The sequence below is a fragment of the Cyprinus carpio genome, chromosome B19, assembly GCF_018340385.1.
Source record: "Cyprinus carpio isolate SPL01 chromosome B19, ASM1834038v1, whole genome shotgun sequence".
NCBI classification, from domain to species: Eukaryota; Metazoa; Chordata; class Actinopteri; order Cypriniformes; family Cyprinidae; genus Cyprinus; species Cyprinus carpio.
In genome coordinates, this window is record NC_056615.1 from 3,315,570 (window position 1) to 3,333,865 (window position 18,296).

The 18,296-nt window shown below is 35.6% G+C and overlaps 1 pseudogene; it reads left to right on the top strand.

The window, feature by feature from the left end:
* The first annotated feature begins 746 nt into the window (after window positions 1-746).
* On the top strand, window positions 747-12,303 carry LOC109085202 (annotated as a pseudogene).
* Window positions 12,304-18,296: the final 5,993 nt, after the last annotated feature.

The window sequence follows — 18,296 nt, forward strand, 5'->3', positions numbered from 1 at the left end:
ATATAGATTAAATTGATTTATTTCAGAAATTGCAGAGACGGCACTAAAATATGAGAGACCAATGTTTCAGGAGGACGCAGAATATAGGACACATTATTATTTGATAACTGTTTTATTTCCTATTTGGGTATATGCTTTACTTTTTAAGTTTAACTGTTCTTTCCTCAGCCATTGTTAGATGCCAGTGTTTCCTGTCATAGATATGCAAAATTTTAACTTTAAAAACAGTGCCATAGCTATTAAACTTTTAAATCTGTTTTTAACCTCAGAATGATCTCAAAGTAAGTCTGATTTTGTGCTTTAAAATTAAATTATTATAATCTTAATTCAAGGGAGAAAGGATTTTGAAAATGACAGTAATCAGTGTTGAGTTCTACTGTAAGGAGCCTGGTTTTCATGTTTAAAAATGATTAACAGATGAAAACATTAGACATTTAGAAAAGTAATCAAAAAGTAATAGAATGTAATCAGTTACATTACTTTAATAAAGTAATTGAAATAGTTACACTACTTATTACATTTGAGATAGGGTAACTTGTAATTTTTAACCTATTAAATCCGTATACCTTTCCAGCGCTGGATACAAGTCAGACACACGCCTGTGTCTCCAAACACAAACCTATCGGCGCAGTTGCCAGACTGTCATCTGATTGGTTTGTTACTTCAGCGATTATTCTGTAACGCCGTCTGATTGGTCCGCAAGTCCTGCGATGCGTCTCCCAGCCAATCATTGCTCACTTTTTAGAGTTTTATAAGAAACTCGAAGGAGGTGGAAGAAGTGACTTCCGTGTTTTGGCTTTAGTTTCTGTTTTCTCCGTCATCATGGGTGCGTGCATGGCCTTGTGCTCGCTGGCGAGCTGCGTAAGTCTAAAATATTATTTCGACTAAAACTCATGTCGTCTCTTCATGTTGTCAAATATCATCTGCTGAAGACAGCAACGCATTTTATTATCATTATTTTTTTTTAAACCTTTGAAACCGACTTGTTCATAAATGCGCTTTAGAGGCCGTTTCCTCCTTTTGTTTACGTAAATAAACTGTAAAGTTTTGAGAAAACATATATAAATGATGGCATTTCTGTATGTTTTTAGACTTTGTTTGCTCTTAATATTGTAATATATGTAAAAGACGTAACTTACTTTAAAACTATTAGTTAATAAGTTTCTCGAGTTTCTGATTAACTTTAACTTAGTTGACGCACATCTGACTCCACACACGCAGGTCCCTTTCAGTCCAATTATTTCCAATTTTACCAGTACTATTAATATAAATGTTGAACTCATATGTGACCCTGGACCACAAAACCTGTCATAAGAAGAAAGGGTTTATTTGTAGCAATAGTCAAAAATACATTGTTTTGGTCAAAATTATCGATTTTTCTTAATATCCTAATATCCTAATGATTTTTGCAAAAATAATTAGGATATTAAGAAAAGATCCTGTACCATGAAGATATTTTGTAAATTTCCTACTGTAGATATATCAAAACTTAATTTTTGATAAGTAATATGCATTGCTACAAACTTCATTTGGACATCTTTAAAGACGATTTTCTCAATATTTAGATTTTTTTGATGTTGTTGTTGTTTTTGCATGCTCAGATTCCAGATGTTCAAATAGTTGTATACCAAATATTGTTCTATCCTTACATACCATACATTAATTGAAAGCTTATTTGTTCTGCTTTATTATTCAGCTCAATTTAAAAAAGACAAAAACAAAAAAAAGACCCTCCCTTATGAGTGGTTTTGTGGTCCAGGGTCACATATAGTAGGTTTGTTCTCCCTGTAGTGCAGAGAAGAAATGTGTGTATTTTCTGTGTTGAGTGTGTTTCTGTCATTGTAGGCGTCTTGTCTGTGCGGCTCTGCATCATGTCTTTTATCAAGATGCTGTCCTTCTACACACAACTCCACTGTGACCCGCCTGGCCTTCTCATTCTTCATGCTGCTGGGCACTATAGTGTCCATCATCATGATCCTGCCAGGCATGGAGACACAGCTGAAGAAGGTACACAGACCACTGGTGCAGGGGTCATGGCAGCACATGCAGAGCTGGTGTGCTTAAAGGGATACTTCACCCAAAAATGAAAATTCTGTCATTAATTAGTCACCATCATGTCGTTCCAATAAGACTTCAGAACACATTAAGATATTTTTTGATGGAATCCGATTGCTCTACTAGCTATCTCTTAAAGCTTGATTCTGGCCTGATCCCATTTCTTCTCTCTTGCTTTCCAATCCTGATTCTGAAATTCAAATTTAATCTGAAAACAAACATGGAAATAAACAAAGCATATGAGTTTCTATATTTATGTTCTAAATACTGGCACTACTAGTCACTAATTTGAAATATTTAAGATATGTTCTCGAAAGAAGTCACGTGTTCATTAAGACTGCATTTTATTTTATTAGATACTGTAAAAACAGAAACGAAAATCGTAACTACTCCATACTTTTGACAGGTAGTGTACATAATTATTTCTGCAGTATTTCTAGGTTATTTCTAAATAATGAAATGTAAGTGAATTTCTGACAATCTGAAACCCACTGTAAGTAAAATAAACTTTTACGTTTAGATCCAGGGCAGTGTAGTGGTCTGAAATCAGTAGGCCTATTAGTTGAATTATTCTAATAATAATTAAATTATTAGATTAGTCCCCTTTCTGCAGTTTTCAAAGCCTCATATAAATCCACGTTTCAGTTCTGTTTGATGTTGACATGGATATATTCCAGGTTATGGGAAAATTACCTTAGACTACTAACAACATAATTCAAAAATATTTGTGTGTGCTTATATTTTCATACTTGTATGAAAAGCAAGTGAACAAGATTTTTCCCCCACCTCTAAATACATCAAACTGCTCTCTGGCTGGTTTGTTTTCTTTCTCTCATTTGTGCTATGCTTTAGTAGCTTTATGAAAACACAGCAAGCTTAAGTTTATTTAGTGGTTTATACATTTATAATCTCACGTTCATAATCTCAATTTTTTTATATATATGTATTAATGTCTTTTAACATATAAACAGCCACAGTATGTTATCAAGATGTAAAGAGAGAAATATTATATTTGTTTGACCCCTGTGTAAACCTGCATTTAATTTTTTTTTTTTTAATTTATCAAAAATTCCTGGTTTTTGTGAAGGAGGCGCTTCTATACCTGGAGTTCATGGGAAGGTGAACTGTGAGATCATTGTTGGCTATAAGTCGGTCTACAGGATGTGCTTTGCCATGGCCTGTTTCTTCTTCCTCTTCTCCATCATCATGATCCGTGTGAGAAGCAGCAAGGATGCAAGGGTCCACGAGCAATTCAATTCGGGTATGGTGTTTTTTTGTTTTTTGTTGTAGCTGTTGTATTTTTTACTGAATGGATGAAAGATGGACAGGGCGTTCTCAGAAAATGTTTGCAACAGTGCTGACCTCTGCTGGTGAAAGCTGGGGTTTTTGAAATATGGAAAATTACATTTTTGCACAATAGTTTTACTTTTCCTGGGAAGTCTTACGTAATCACCAATGCCAATGTGACTGTGTATGTTGTTTTTCAGTTTCTGGTTCTTCAAGTTCTTGATTCTGGTGGCTCTTACAGTGGGAGCTTTCTTCATTCCAGATGGAACATTCAACACAGGTACATCAGCTGATAAATGTGACCATAAAACCAGTCTTAAGTAGCCCGGGGGTATATTCATAGCAATAGCCAACAATACAATGTTTGGGTCAAAACTATAAATTATAGGATATTAAGTAAAGATCATGTTCCATGAAAATATTTTGTAAGTTTCCTACCTTAAATATATCAAAACGTAATTTTGATTAGCAATATGCATTGCATTTGGTGAACTTTTAAGGCAATTTTCTCAATATTTAGATTTTTTTGGCACCCTTAGATTCCAGATTTTCAAATAGTTGTGTCTCGCCCAAATATTGTCATATCCTAACAAACCATACATCAATGGAAAGCTTATTTATTCAGCTTTCAGCTGGTGTATAAATCTCAATTTAAAAAAAAATTGACCCTTATGACTGTGGTCATGGACCATGGTCACAAATAAGGACTAATAAAAGCTGTTTTCCCACTCTTTATAGGTTATGGTACATAACCATTGAGTGTGTGGCTATATTACATATTAATATATATATATATATTTTTATATATATATATATATTTTTATTGACATTCACAACTAGTAGGTTGTTTTTCAGTGCTCTGTAGTTCCCAGGAGGAATAGCAGTTTCTCATGTACAACCAGTTGGGAATGCAAGCAAACAACATTTATAGGCCCTGTTCACACCTGATACCCGTGTGACCACATCACATTTGTAGAGTAAAAACTATCGCTTCCTCATGCATCCTAGACAACACAGTGAATGACCAACTGCTTATTTAACATTGCATTTCTCTGGTTACATGAATGTTTAAAAGTGGTGATAAATCCCATGCATACACCAGGATTCACACTGTCATTGAAAACCTAAAAATGTCAACCTATCATAGGTGGATCAAGACCTTTTTCATCCAGTCCACCTATTAATCCATAGGTGGATTACTCATTTAATTAATCATCTCAATTAAATCCAGTAAAGTATGGAGTGCCGCAAGGATCAGTCCTAGGCACTCTGCTATTTTCAATATACATGTTGGCCTTTGGTAATATTATTAGAAAATACGAGATTAGTTTCCATGTTATGCTGATGATACTCAACTATATATTTCAACAAGACCAGATGAAACTTTCAAATTATTTAAACTAATAGAGTGTGTTAAAAATGTAAAAGACTGGATGACCTGAAAAGTCTGGTAATTAATCTTAGTCCCAAAATAAAAAAAAAAAATTATAAAAGTGATAAAATAATGTCTCAGCTTTTAAATATTTCCTTGACAAAAGTCTTCCAAAGTCTTCCAAAGTCACAATGTAAAGTTGTAACAGAAGTGCTTTCTGAAGTTTCATTTAGCTGTCTGTACACAAACTGTTTAATATGGCTCAGAGGTAGTATGAATGCAATTGCACAGCAATTACAGCTGGATACTTTTATTCTGAGGTGTGAGAACAGGCATATTTTTGTCTGTCCTTACACAGAATTTTGAGCAGGCACAGTAGCCTTAACTCATACTACATACTGTATGTAGAAGATTTTTATTAATCAAAATATGAATTAAGTATAATCACTGAATATAGCCATTTGTGTATCAAGTTATTCTACTATTATTATTTAAAAAAGCCCTCTAACACTAGCTTTCACTGTTCTTATAAAATGATTTTTTTTATATGTTTATTATAAAAAAAACTCTAACACTAGTGTTTACTATTCTTAAAAAAAAAAAACCCACCTTGCTACATGTACTGCGTTAGACTAACTGAGACTTGTCATAGCACTTGCATTTTATTGCTCTTTTGTTGGTTTTGATTGCTTCTATTTTCCTTATTTGTAAGTTGCTTTGGATAAAAGTGTCTGCTAAATGACTAAATGTAAATGACTAGAAATGGCACTTTGTGAGTGCAGTCTCTATAAATTGAGAAATCCCTCCCAGCTGTCAGGAACAGCTGCTGAAGTCATGCCAGTTCATAAGTCAGGAATGGATGTCTTACTTAGCCTACATTTTGTCTGTTGCAGTGTGGTACTACTTCGGCGTGGTTGGGTCCTTCATCTTTATTCTGATCCAGCTCATTCTGCTGGTGGATTTTGCTCACACCTGGAACCAGAAGTGGGTGGAGAACGCTGAGAACGGGAACAGTAAATGCTGGTATGCAGGTATGTTCAGCAACATTATGTCTGTGTAACTAAGCTGTTAAACTGATAAAGGTAAGAGCTGAATGCAGGTGTCATCTTAAAGTCACAAGCAATATAAGCTGTCTTTGGTATAACATTCTCTTCAAACCAGCTGCAGCTTTGACAAGCAGTGGACCTGATTATATATATATATATATATATATATATATATATATATATATATATATATATATATATATATAGTTATTTATTATTATTATTATCATTATTTTTCTGACCCTGCTGACCCAGTGAGCATTTTGCTGTCCTTTGCAATTGATATATTGCATTAATATTGAATATTTCTCATGGGGATTTAATAATTTTTGACTTTTCAGTGTGAGTTAAGCCTCTTTTTTGGCTCATTTTATCTGTAAAAGAAGACATGCATAATAATTCTGCACACCTGAATATAAGGAGTTTTTCTCTTCCAGCTTTCAGGGACAATTATATATCACTCATAAATGATTAAATACAAAATTAATAGTAGTTATTAAGATTGATGTGGTTTGGAATTGGTAAAATGTGCTTGGAAAAAAATAGCATCAGAATAATAAAGTGCCTAATAATTATGCAAGCGGTGTATATATATATGTATATACTTTATATATAGACTTTAGATTATGGACCAGTTCTCACTATGGACTAGTTCGGGGGTCGCCAACCTATGGCACGCTATCAACGTACATTTTGAGTCACACATCCTGTTAGGAGCTATAAATACCATGTGAGAATCAACCTGCACTAGTCTACAGATGCATGTGGCTCTTGAAAACCATTTGCATGACCGCTACGCATACGAGCCACAGTGGTTAACCAGAAAAATTTAAATGGCACTTCTTGCCCAAAAGGTTGCCAAAAGCTGAATTAGCTGCACCTTAATGTGCATATTACTAGCATATTGGCTCTTTATTAGTACTTAAATAGCATATATTAATGCCATATTCTGACCCTATTCTAGATCCCTTAACCCTATTCAATACCTAAAGTTTACGTACTATGTAGACTTCCACTTTTAAGAACCCGAGGACTGTGAAAAGGGTCCAATTTGTTAGTCACTTCGTGTCTTTCTTTGACCCAAAATCCTCATAACTGTATATTAAATATCAAATATGAGCTTATTGGCTAAAATTGTATTCCTTTTTCTCCACAGCCCTGCTGTCGTTCACACTGGTGCACTATATCTGTGCCTTTGCCGCTGTGGTTTTGTTCTATATTTTCTACACACAGCCGGATGACTGCGCCGAGCACAAAGCCTTCATCAGTCTCAACCTCATCTTCTGCATCATTGTGTCTGTGGTGGCTATTCTTCCAAAAGTGCAGGTCATTACCACGCTCATTTGCTCCATTTGTTTTCTTCATTTTCTCTCTGAATGGATGCAAACAAGATAAAGCAGACAAGTCTGTCAGATTGTGAACATTTGCCTATCATCATATCTGCACACATCACATAAACTGACAGAATGATTTAGATTGTGAGTAACTGTGTTACAGGAGGCTCAGCCGAGCTCTGGCCTGCTCCAGGCGTCTCTCATCTCTCTCTACATCATGTATCTCACATGGTCTGCCATGAGCAACAACCCCAGTGAGTCTCACAAACAGATCACATGTCCGTATGAGATGAACTTCAAGAAATGCTTGTTTGTTGTAGCTCCGAACTTTCTGATTTTATTTTAATTCATGAGAATCTAGTTCATAAGCACCCTCATCTTCACACCTCATCACACCTCAAACTTGAATGTGCAAAATGACCGACAAGCAAAGAGAGAAAGAGTCTAGGAGGCCTTCACAGAAACAAGTGACACCTGTTTCTGTGATCCTTTGCAGAAATTAATTTTTATAAGTGCTGGGCTATGATTAATCACAATTAATCGCATCTGAAATACAAGTGTTTGTTTATATAATATATGTGTGTGTACTGTGTATATTTATTATGTATATATAAAGACACACACATATAATATTTGCATGTATTTACATATATATATATATATTCCTATAATTTATATTATATACATATATAAATATATTTAATACATAAACATAATTTTTTTTTCTTAAATATTTACATGCATGTGCACGTGAACATTGATGCATTTTGTTAGTTTTGATCAGTTACTGATTACAGATTACATGACAAAATTTGTAGTCAGTAATATAATCTCTTAGATTACAAATTTTTGGTAACGTAATCTGATTACTTTTGGATTACATTTAGATTACATTTGTGCTAACCCTAATTTGATATCCCATAGGCTATATTGAATTAGCCTAATCTTGTACTATTTTGACAGATACAAAGAAGAAAAAATATATTCCAAAAAAATATTTTTTTTTCAAAGAGGAGAGATATTATATCTTTTTTTTAGTGTGATGTGTGTGGAGTTTTTATTTTTAAAAAACACTAATGTACCTTGCTGTCAGTGTTTGCTAGTAACACTGAATAAAACAAAATCACATCTTATGATTTTAAAACATATTTACTTTTTTAAGAAATTTATTAAGTAAATTTAGAAAACAGCTACATTAAAAAAAACAATATTGAAAAACATGAAATTCATCAGCAATATCACTGCTAGGTCAAATATTTAATCTAAAAAACATTAGAAGTGTATATGACTGTATCAATGAAAAACATCAAACAATAGCTACATTGCAAACATGAATTTTGAAAAAGAATAAATTCACACAGCAATGACATTTCTATCCATCTCAAAACATTTTAAGTGCATAGTAACAATGAGGAATTAATATTAAAGAACATGAAACTCACAACAATAACACTGGTATATATATATATATATATATATATATTAAAGACCATTTCTGGGTCAAATCTTTCATCTCAAACAGCTTTTCCTATCTGATCTTTTTTTTTTTCGTCTCAAGAAATATCTGCGTCCACACGAAACCACAAAACCAACACAAAACGATGTAGTATACATGCCAGACCAGTATGTGGCGCTGTAATTCTGCCACAGAGATACACTAAAAACGGAGAAGACTACATGGACTATGCGCATAAACCTTGTGCGTGGTATACAAACGAACATGGAACAACACATTTATTAATATGTGTTAATGTTAGTTAATAAAAAGACAATCGTTCAGTGTTTGTTCATGTTTTTGTTGCTGTTACGTGTCTGACTGGGGGCGAGACGTGGGCTGATGACGTCATCGTTTCAGAAAATAAACAGATTTGCTGTCTGCACGAAAACGCAAAGGCTGCGTTTTCAAATTGATCCACTCTGGGACCCGCTTTCAAAAAAATATCGGTTTCACAGCAAATTAGTCATTGGTAGGCAGAGCTTACACTGAACAGTGACATTTTTCCCGTGTCTTTCTTTAAAAATGAAATGATGTCAGTACATCCAGTGATTAAAGGCTGCGTTCTTCACCCTCCATTTTCCATCATCTTGCTGCTGATTTCTTCTGAGCGCGATTCTGACACCCCCCCCCTTCAGCCGGAAAAACTCGAAGAATCACGAATAGGGGAACGTTCTGTGTTTAATAGGAAAAATATAAACGTTAAAAACAGGAAACTTAGGTGAATCATTGAATTGTGAACGACTTATTACCATTGTGTAAATAATATGTAATCATGTAATCCATAAAAAAGTAACTGTAGTTTTATTAGGAGTATTTTAAAAAGTATGTGACTCTAATTACAAGTACTTGAGTTGGGGAAGCTGATTACGTAATCCAGATTACATGTAATCCGTTACTACCCAGCTCTGCATGTGGGTGTATTTATATATACATAATAAATATACAAGTACACACACATATATTATATAAACAAAAAAACTTTTATTTTGGATGCAATTAATCACTGCCCAGCACTATTTTTTTATGTACATTTCCATTCAAAAAAATCAAAAATAAATAAATAAATAATATATATATATATATATATATATATATATATATATATATATATATATATATATATACAATAAAAAAATAATGTTACAGACCCAAACTCTCTTTAAGGTAGTTTCATTGCTATCATTTTCTGATAGTCTGTTAATAATCTGTATGCTGTCTCAAACTTCATTTCGCTACCAAAACTGAAAATCACATGCCTGATCACGTTTTACCAAAACAAAGGAATTCTCAGAAAGACATGGCAAAAATTCCAGAAGCAGGTTGTTTGTTTACATAATTGGATTCTGGGAAATAAGACTTGCATAAACACATGGAGCTGCTTGAATGGAAAAAATGACAAACCTCAGCAACCTCCAGGCCAAATGTAATGGGATGTAATGCAATTAAAGTTTAAAGGAGCTTGTTTTGCTGTGGAGTGCAGTATGGAAATTCTGTGTAACAATCCCATCTATAATTGTCACTGCTTAACTCACAGCCAGTGCTTAATAGCCCAGGTAGCGTGTGTAAAATTAATAACAGAATCACTATCTGTTTTAGAGTGTGCTATGTTATGCTCATAAATAACCTGTTTCTCATTTGTTGCATTGCTCTTATCTGCGCACAGATCGTAAGTGTAACCCGAGTCTGTTGAGTCTGGTCCACGGCGGGCCGACAGCAGTCACTCCCACCAGCGCCCCCGGCGTCCAGACACAGTGGTGGGATGCCCAGAGCATTGTGGGGCTGGTCATCTTCCTCCTCTGCACACTATATGCCAGGTCAGCTGGTTACGATCATCCTCATGCAATGTCGTTAGCTAAATTAATACAAGCTGTGCTGAACAGTATATCTTAAAATATTTCTGTTTTTTTTTCTTTCTTTCTTATAATTGCATTAAAATAAATGTTTATTGGTGTATTTGCTGTGAAATGGCTTAAACTAAAAAAAAAAAAAAACATATATATATATAATGCAAATCTGCTATGTCTACTGACTTGATTTGTTGGAAAAATAATGATTAAATACAAAGTACATTAAAATCATTGCTATATGTATATATATATATATATATTTATATATATATATATATATATATATATATATATATATATATATTATATATATATATATATTGTGTGTATGTATGTGTGTATATATATATAGTATTTCACATTACTGCTTTAAATTTTGGCTCTAAGATTGTTTTTAAAGGTCATTAAGGGTACATTTATTTGATCAAAAATATAGTAATATTGTAAATAAATATTACAATTTAAAATAACTGTTTCTGTCCTAATATAATTTAAAATATTTCGTTTATTTCCCAATTTTCAGTGTCACATTCTTCTGAAATCATTTGAATGTTGATTTGCTGCTCAAGAAACATTTGTCATTAGTAATGTTGAAAACATGTTGCTGCTTCATTTTTTTTTTTGTTCTGAATAAAAGTATTTATTTCTTTAAAAAAAAAAAAAAATCAATCAATCAATTAAAATTATCTTTTGACCCCAAACTTTTTTTTGTCATTTTTAATTAAATTATTTTATCTTCGCCATCTATATGTGATTGCTTCTTGTCTTTTTCTAGCATTCGCTCCTCAAACAACAATCAAGTGAATAGGCTGATGCAGACAGAGGATGTTCAGGGGCTGGTGGTCGCCGATGCCAGCGAGGGCGACTCTGAGGACGGCGCGAGACGCGCTGTGGATAACGAAGAGGATGGCGTCACATACAGCTACTCTTTCTTCCATTTCTCTCTGCTCCTGGCCTCCCTCTACATCATGATGACCCTGACCAACTGGTACCAGTGAGTGTCTCTCAGAGTATCCTCTCTGCCCCATCAGCTGCTCCACTCTATACTGCTGGGGAGTTTTAGAGAGTTCTGTATAAATGTTAATTTGAAACAATTGAGAACTGAGTGACGTATTTCTTTAAAAATTATCTTTTTCTCTTTACTTCTCAGACCTGATACAGACTACACAGCCATGAAAACCAGCATGCCATCTGTGTGGGTGAAGATCTGCTCGAGTTGGCTGGGACTGGTGCTGTACCTCTGGACCTTGGTGGCTCCGCTAATCCTGAGCGACCGAGACTTCAGCTAAACACAAAAAGTGGCCTTGTACTGAAGCAATACCCCTTATAACCATATGCAGAATTCACTTATTTAGTACATTATAGAAGTTTTTGTTAATCTTTAAGATGCGCTGAGCTGTATGCACTTTGCACACTTGTATACTTTCACAAGACACCTTTCATATTTTTTGTTGTTACTTAATCATAATCTTTTAACAATATCCTAAACTCTACCCATAGTACACCTCAGAAAGCCAGGATTCTGAGCTTGAATTCTTTGAATTATGTAAACTTCCATTCATATATGTACACAATTTGAACATCTATTTTTGGATATTTCATAGTCCTTTCTATCTGTCTTGGGTCCAGTTTTGTTACAAATTGCACTGTCTGATCAAATCAAAGATGAATGTTCAGTGGATTGCTAGATTGCCTCATACATTTTAAGATGTTTATCTAGAGCTGTATCCATTTAGTTTTGAAGCTTTATTTTATGAGCTTTATGATGACACTTCTGACCAAAAGTTTGTAGGTTGTCAGATCAGTTGATCTTTTGTACTTTAATCCATTCTCATAAAACTAATGATTAAAAAATTGTACACGAGAGGTTATGGGTCTTTAATCCAGCTATTCCTATCCTGATGCTGTAATACAGGAAGGATTTTCCTCTAGGTGGAAGTGTTGTTCTTACAGAAGTACATTTCCTTTACCTGAAAAGTCATTTTCTATTGCTTATATTTTCCTCTAGGTGGAAGTGTTGTTCTTACAGAAGTACATTTCCTTTACCTGAAAAGTCATTTGCTATTGCAACTTTCATATATTTTAGATTCATTGCACACCAACTGAAATATTTCAGGTCTTTTATTGTTTTAATACTGATGATTTTGGCATACAGCTCATGAAAACCCAAAATTCCTATCTCAAAAAATTAGCATAGCATGAAAAAGTTCCTCTAAACGAGCTATTAACCTAATCATCTGAATCAACTATTTAACTCTAAACACCTGCAAAAGATTCCTGAGGCTTTTAAAAACTCCCAGCCTGGTTCATTACTCAAAACCGCAATCATGGGTAAGACTGCCGACCTGACTGCTGTCCAGAAGGCCATCATTGACACCCTCAAGCGAGAGGGTAAGACACAGAAAGAAAATTTCTGAACGAATAGGCTGTTCCCAGAGTGCTGTATCAAGGCACCTCAGTGGGAAGTCTGTGGGAAGGAAAAAGTGTGGCAAAAAAACGCTGCACAACGAGAAGAGGTGACCGGACCCTGAGGAAGATTGTGGAGAAGGACCGATTCCAGACCTTGGGGGACCTGCGGAAGCAGTGGACTGAGTCTGGAGTAGAAACATCCAGAGCCACCGTGCACAGCGTGTGCTTTTGAACCAGAAACAGCGGCAGAAGCGCCTGACCTGGGCTACAGAGAAGCAGCACTGGACTGTTGCTCAGTGGTCCAAAGTACTTTTTTCGGATGAAAGCGAAATTTTGCATGTCATTCGGAAATCAAGGTGCCAGAGTCTGGAGGAAGACTGGGGAGAAGGAAATGCCAAAATGCCTGAAGTCCAGTGTCAAGTACCCACAGTCAGTGATGGTCTGGGGTGCCATGTCAGCTGCTGGTGTTGGTCCACTGTGTTTTATCAAGGGCAGGGTCAATGCAGCTAGCTATCAGGGATTTTGGAGCACTTCATGCTTCCATCTGCTGAAAAGCTTTATGGAGATAAAGATTTAATTTTTCAGCACGACCTGGCACCTGCTCACAGTGCCAAAACCACTGGTGAATGGCTTACTGACCATGGTATTACTGTGCTCAATTGGCCTGCCAACTCTCCTGACCTGAACCCCATAGAGAATCTGTGGGATATTGTGAAGAGAAAGTTGAGAGACGCAAGACCCAACACTCTGGATGAGCTTAAGGCCGCTATCGAAGCATCCTGGGCCCTCCATAACACCCTCAGCAGTGCCACAGGCTGATTGCCCCCTGCCACGCCGCATTGAAGCAGTCATTTCTGCAAAAGGATTCCCGATCAAGTATTGAGTGCATAACTGAACATAATTATTTGAAGGTTGACTTTTTTTGTATTAAAAACAACTTTTCTTTTATTGGTCGGATGAAATATGCTAATTTTTTGAGATAGGAATGAGCTGTATGCCAAAATCATCAGTATTAAAACAATAAAAGACCTGAATATTTCAGTTGGTGTGCAATGAATCTAAAATATATGAAAGTTTAATTTTTATCATTACATTATGGAAAATAATGAACTTTTTCACAATATGCTAATTTTTTGAGAAGGACCTGTACACTGTAGTTACAAATTTGAACAAGCCCATTTAATTATGACTGCAGAAAGGGTTAGTTACATTACATTACATTTACATTACCTTTAGTCATTTAGCAGATGCTTTTATACAAAGCGACTTACAAATTAGGACAATGGAAGCAATTTTTTCTTCCAAATGGATAGAATAAAAAAAAAGATTATAGAAGCTAGAGTAAGGATTTTTTTTCTTTTGTTTTTTTAAGAAAACAAGCAATTTGTAAATGAATAGAGTGCAAGTCTAAAAATGGCAGGGATTTATTTATTTTTTCTTGAAGATGGCTAAGGACTGCTCAGATTGAGAAATAACAGCCTGTAAGTACATGCTTTATATTTAAAGAATTTGCCACTTATGATTCAATCGCAAGTTTTATACAGTGTAGAGTAAAACTTGTTTGTCGTTTCTCAGATCACAAATGCAGACATGGTTTTATGTTTTTGCAGCGCGATACGCAATGCAACGTGTAAAAGCACAGTATAAGACATTCTAATCAGTAATTATGTCCCCACTGGATGCAACAAATGCCTCGTTTGTAATGGGTTTTACTGGTTTTGTCTCGTCCTGCTGGGACACACAGCATCACAGTATGTTAAGGGACGTAACATTTCCGTCACAAGCTTGAGGTATACTTCGCTTTTCAGAATGATGAGCTTTGTAAAAATCAATGTGTTTCAGAAAGGCGAGGCATAGAGGAGCAACAATAATGTGGAAAATAATGTGATTTTGAACCTTAAACCGCATAAACACGTTGCATTACACCAAAACACCACATAATGTTCTTTTTAGCAACGTCATATGACCCCTTTCAAGACACTTTATTTATAAGTCAAGTTCATTTTTGATTGTTTCATCTGATTGTTTTATTTAAAAATTACACTTGCATAAATCTCTTTGAATTTCAATGTATCTTCATTGTTTACTACCACAATTTAAATTCAGAAATTGAATTCTAATATAAAAGGCAGTTACACTTTATTTTAAGGTGTGTAATTACATGCAACAAAGAAATTGTTAGGGACGGTGTGATAATGGAGTAGGGGCTTCTAAATGCAAGTTTTATTACAGAGCGTAGTCGAAACAGGCAGGGTCAAACACCAGCAAACAACAATATCCAATGGCAAGACAAAAGAGTAATCCAAGAAACAGACAAAGGTCAGGGCAGGCAGCAAACGATCACAACACAAGGAAAACGTCCAAAGAAAAAAAAAAACACACTGGCATGGCAAGGCAAGAGGAAAACATGGGGAAACAAGGAAACATTTATAAATGTCCTCTAGGAGTTAAACCAGACACAGTAATTAGTGTGTGAGAGTGTGCAGCTTAAATAGTCCTCCTGATGGGAAACAGGTGTGTCTGTAATCAGTTCCTGGGCAGGGGGTTATGGAAAATGGAGCCCAGGATTGAATGGCAAAGGTATGGGATGGAGTGCCCTCTAGAGGAGCTCATGGGCACTGCAGCTGGACATCCTGACAGAAATATTAATAACCAATGTCCTATACTTATCCATATACTATCCTTTTTATAGGGTTAGGATTAGAGTTTGGTTACGGTTAGTTCCATGTAATTATGCACAACCTTACTGTCAAGGATTTGCAAGGTGTAAAAAGAACACTGTAAAAAACAAAAGGCGTTAGTTCAAAGGCACTCCCAGTTCAATTTACTCAACACTGCTTATGAGAACCAAGTTGTGAGTTGCAATTTCTATATTGGATTTTTATCCATGAAATAAGTACACAAATAACTGAGCCAATTGCCAGTTAAAATTCTGCAATATTGTCATCCCACCAACCAATTACATACAACAGTAAATAAATAAAAATTAGAACAAAATAAACACACGACGGCACAAGTACATTAAAACTTAAATAACTAAATTAAAAATATATAAATTAAAAAAGAGGGTCCCAACTGCACAATCACTAGAAAGCTATGGATGAGTAAATGTGTATGTTTTTATATATACTGTATATTTATGTTGTAACTTTTTAAAACAATTTACTTGTGAACCCTCAAACTATGTGACAGCTGGAGACTGTGAACTCCTAGATCCCAAACAGGAATAATTCCTTATATACTGAAGCAACTCTGTATTTATGCCGTATGCATTGAATGTTTATGAGCTGATTTAATTGTTCATACTGCAGTCATTGTTGGTTACTTGTGTTTTTACATTACTATTTTAGAAATGTAAAATGTATATATAAATATTCGATAAATGAGAGTCAAAAACTCCACTAGCGTCTACTGAAACCCTGTAAAGCTGTAATATGTGTTGCTGTCCTTTAAGCATCAGTTATGTAACAGTGAGATCCTGAAGTGGCTGTGTGACGTGGCTGAGGTACAACACTAAGGAGTCCTTTCCTGTTACGCATCACTTTGCAGTGACCTCACTAATTGTGCTCTTGCTCACTTTCCACCCACTGCTGTCACAGTGCGGGTATCTCCCTGTCTGTCTCGTCGTTACTCCTGATGGTTTAATGTCAGCGCGCGCACACACACTCCAGGGAGCAGCAGGCAAATCTAATTCTGTTATATAACCAGTAACTACACCACAACATAGTCTAAAGTAGGACTGTCTGTCTGTTTGAGTTCAGCGGCTGCCATCGCGTCAGCACGGGAAACTGAAGGCCCAAAACCGGCTTTTCACAATATCAAAGTCCCTCTTAAGGGACTGACTCAAATAGAGGATGATGCACTGGTTAGGGACCCTCTTGCACTCTCCAGATCTGTGTGTTTGCTGTCAGGGTAATTAAAGGTTCAGCTGCCTGCCTCTGAGACAACAGTGTGGTGTGTGGGGAGGCTGCTATGGTTATGTAGCGGGAAAACAGCAACGGTTTACACCTGCTCCATAACAACAGTAATTGCTCCTAATGGTGTTCATTGTGTTGTCCATCAGAGCTCATTTTAGGAGTCTGGTTAGTACACCAGAGGAGAGGTAAAAAAAAAAAAAAAAAGCTTTGAGGATGAATTTTTTTTTTTCAAAACACGTTTTTGATGTTATTGAGAAAGATTCATTCATGCAAATTTTTGTTCTTTTTCTGTTTTTTGAACAGTGGCAAACCATGCAGAACATTTGGTTGCAGCTGTAGATAGGAGTCATTGTACTACATATTAATACAGTGTCCAAAACAACAACAACAACAAAAAAAGTAAATAAAGATTTTATCATTGCCTTGATTAACCTTCAAGTAGATTTTAGTATAATGTTATCCCGAACTTTTGATTTGGCCCGAAAAAATAAATACATAAATAATATGACACTGAAGCATTATCTTTAGCATTATCATTTTTGTTTTATTTTTGCTTTGAAATGTACATTTGAACTGATAGATGGATATTGTAACGAGGAGACAGTGGCGTTGGGATCCATGTGCAGCTTTATTAAATCACAAGGCAGGTCAGACAGGCAGAGATCAGTAACTGGCTTCAGATATAACAAAGGCTGGGCAGAATCATAAACGGAGTTCGTAAGCAGGGTCGAGGCAGGCGGCAGACAGACGATTCAGTTGTTAAGTGGTGACGTAAGAAGCGCTGTTTCCGGGTCCAAGCCTCAACTCGCTTCACTACCTCAGCGGCCATTTATGAGCACTGTTTATTTATATTAAACATTTAAGCTAAAAGTTTTCAAACTTATGGTACACTACAGTCTCCATGCTCACAGCGTCCCAAACACAAATAATTTTTATATTTATTTATTTTTATTTTTATTTTCATTGTCTTTCTGGGATTTCGGTATGGAGTTAAAGGTTAGGATTATAATTGTTTTGGTAGTATTATATCGCATTGTGAGTGTATATTAGCACCTTTTGTTGTTTTCTCGTGGGATCTGATAGAGCATTTGGACACGGAAGAGGTGACACGTGATGTCAGACTTAACAAGCGAATAGTACAATACCACAAGGCAGGCAGGGTCAGAATAGGTAGGCAGCAATCAATCATAAACCGGTAGTCAAACACAGGAGAAATGCTCAGAAATGTATGCAGGGCAAAACAAGACTTCACAAAGAGCACAGGGAAGGCACAGCTTAAATAGGCCGGGCAATAGGTAACACCTGTGCAGGTGATTAGTCTCAGGTACGGGGCATTGTGGGAAATGAAGTCCGAAAGGTTTACTAGTACTCCGGTGATGGTTCCCTCTGGTGGTGATCAGAGGTAGCCACAGAGGCTGAATTTGTGACAGATATAATGCAACCCACAGACCTCAGTTTTGGCTCTTCACAGTAAAACGTTTGGGCACCTTGGGGAAAAGGGGTCATGACTTGAGAAATCCAATTTGGCTTA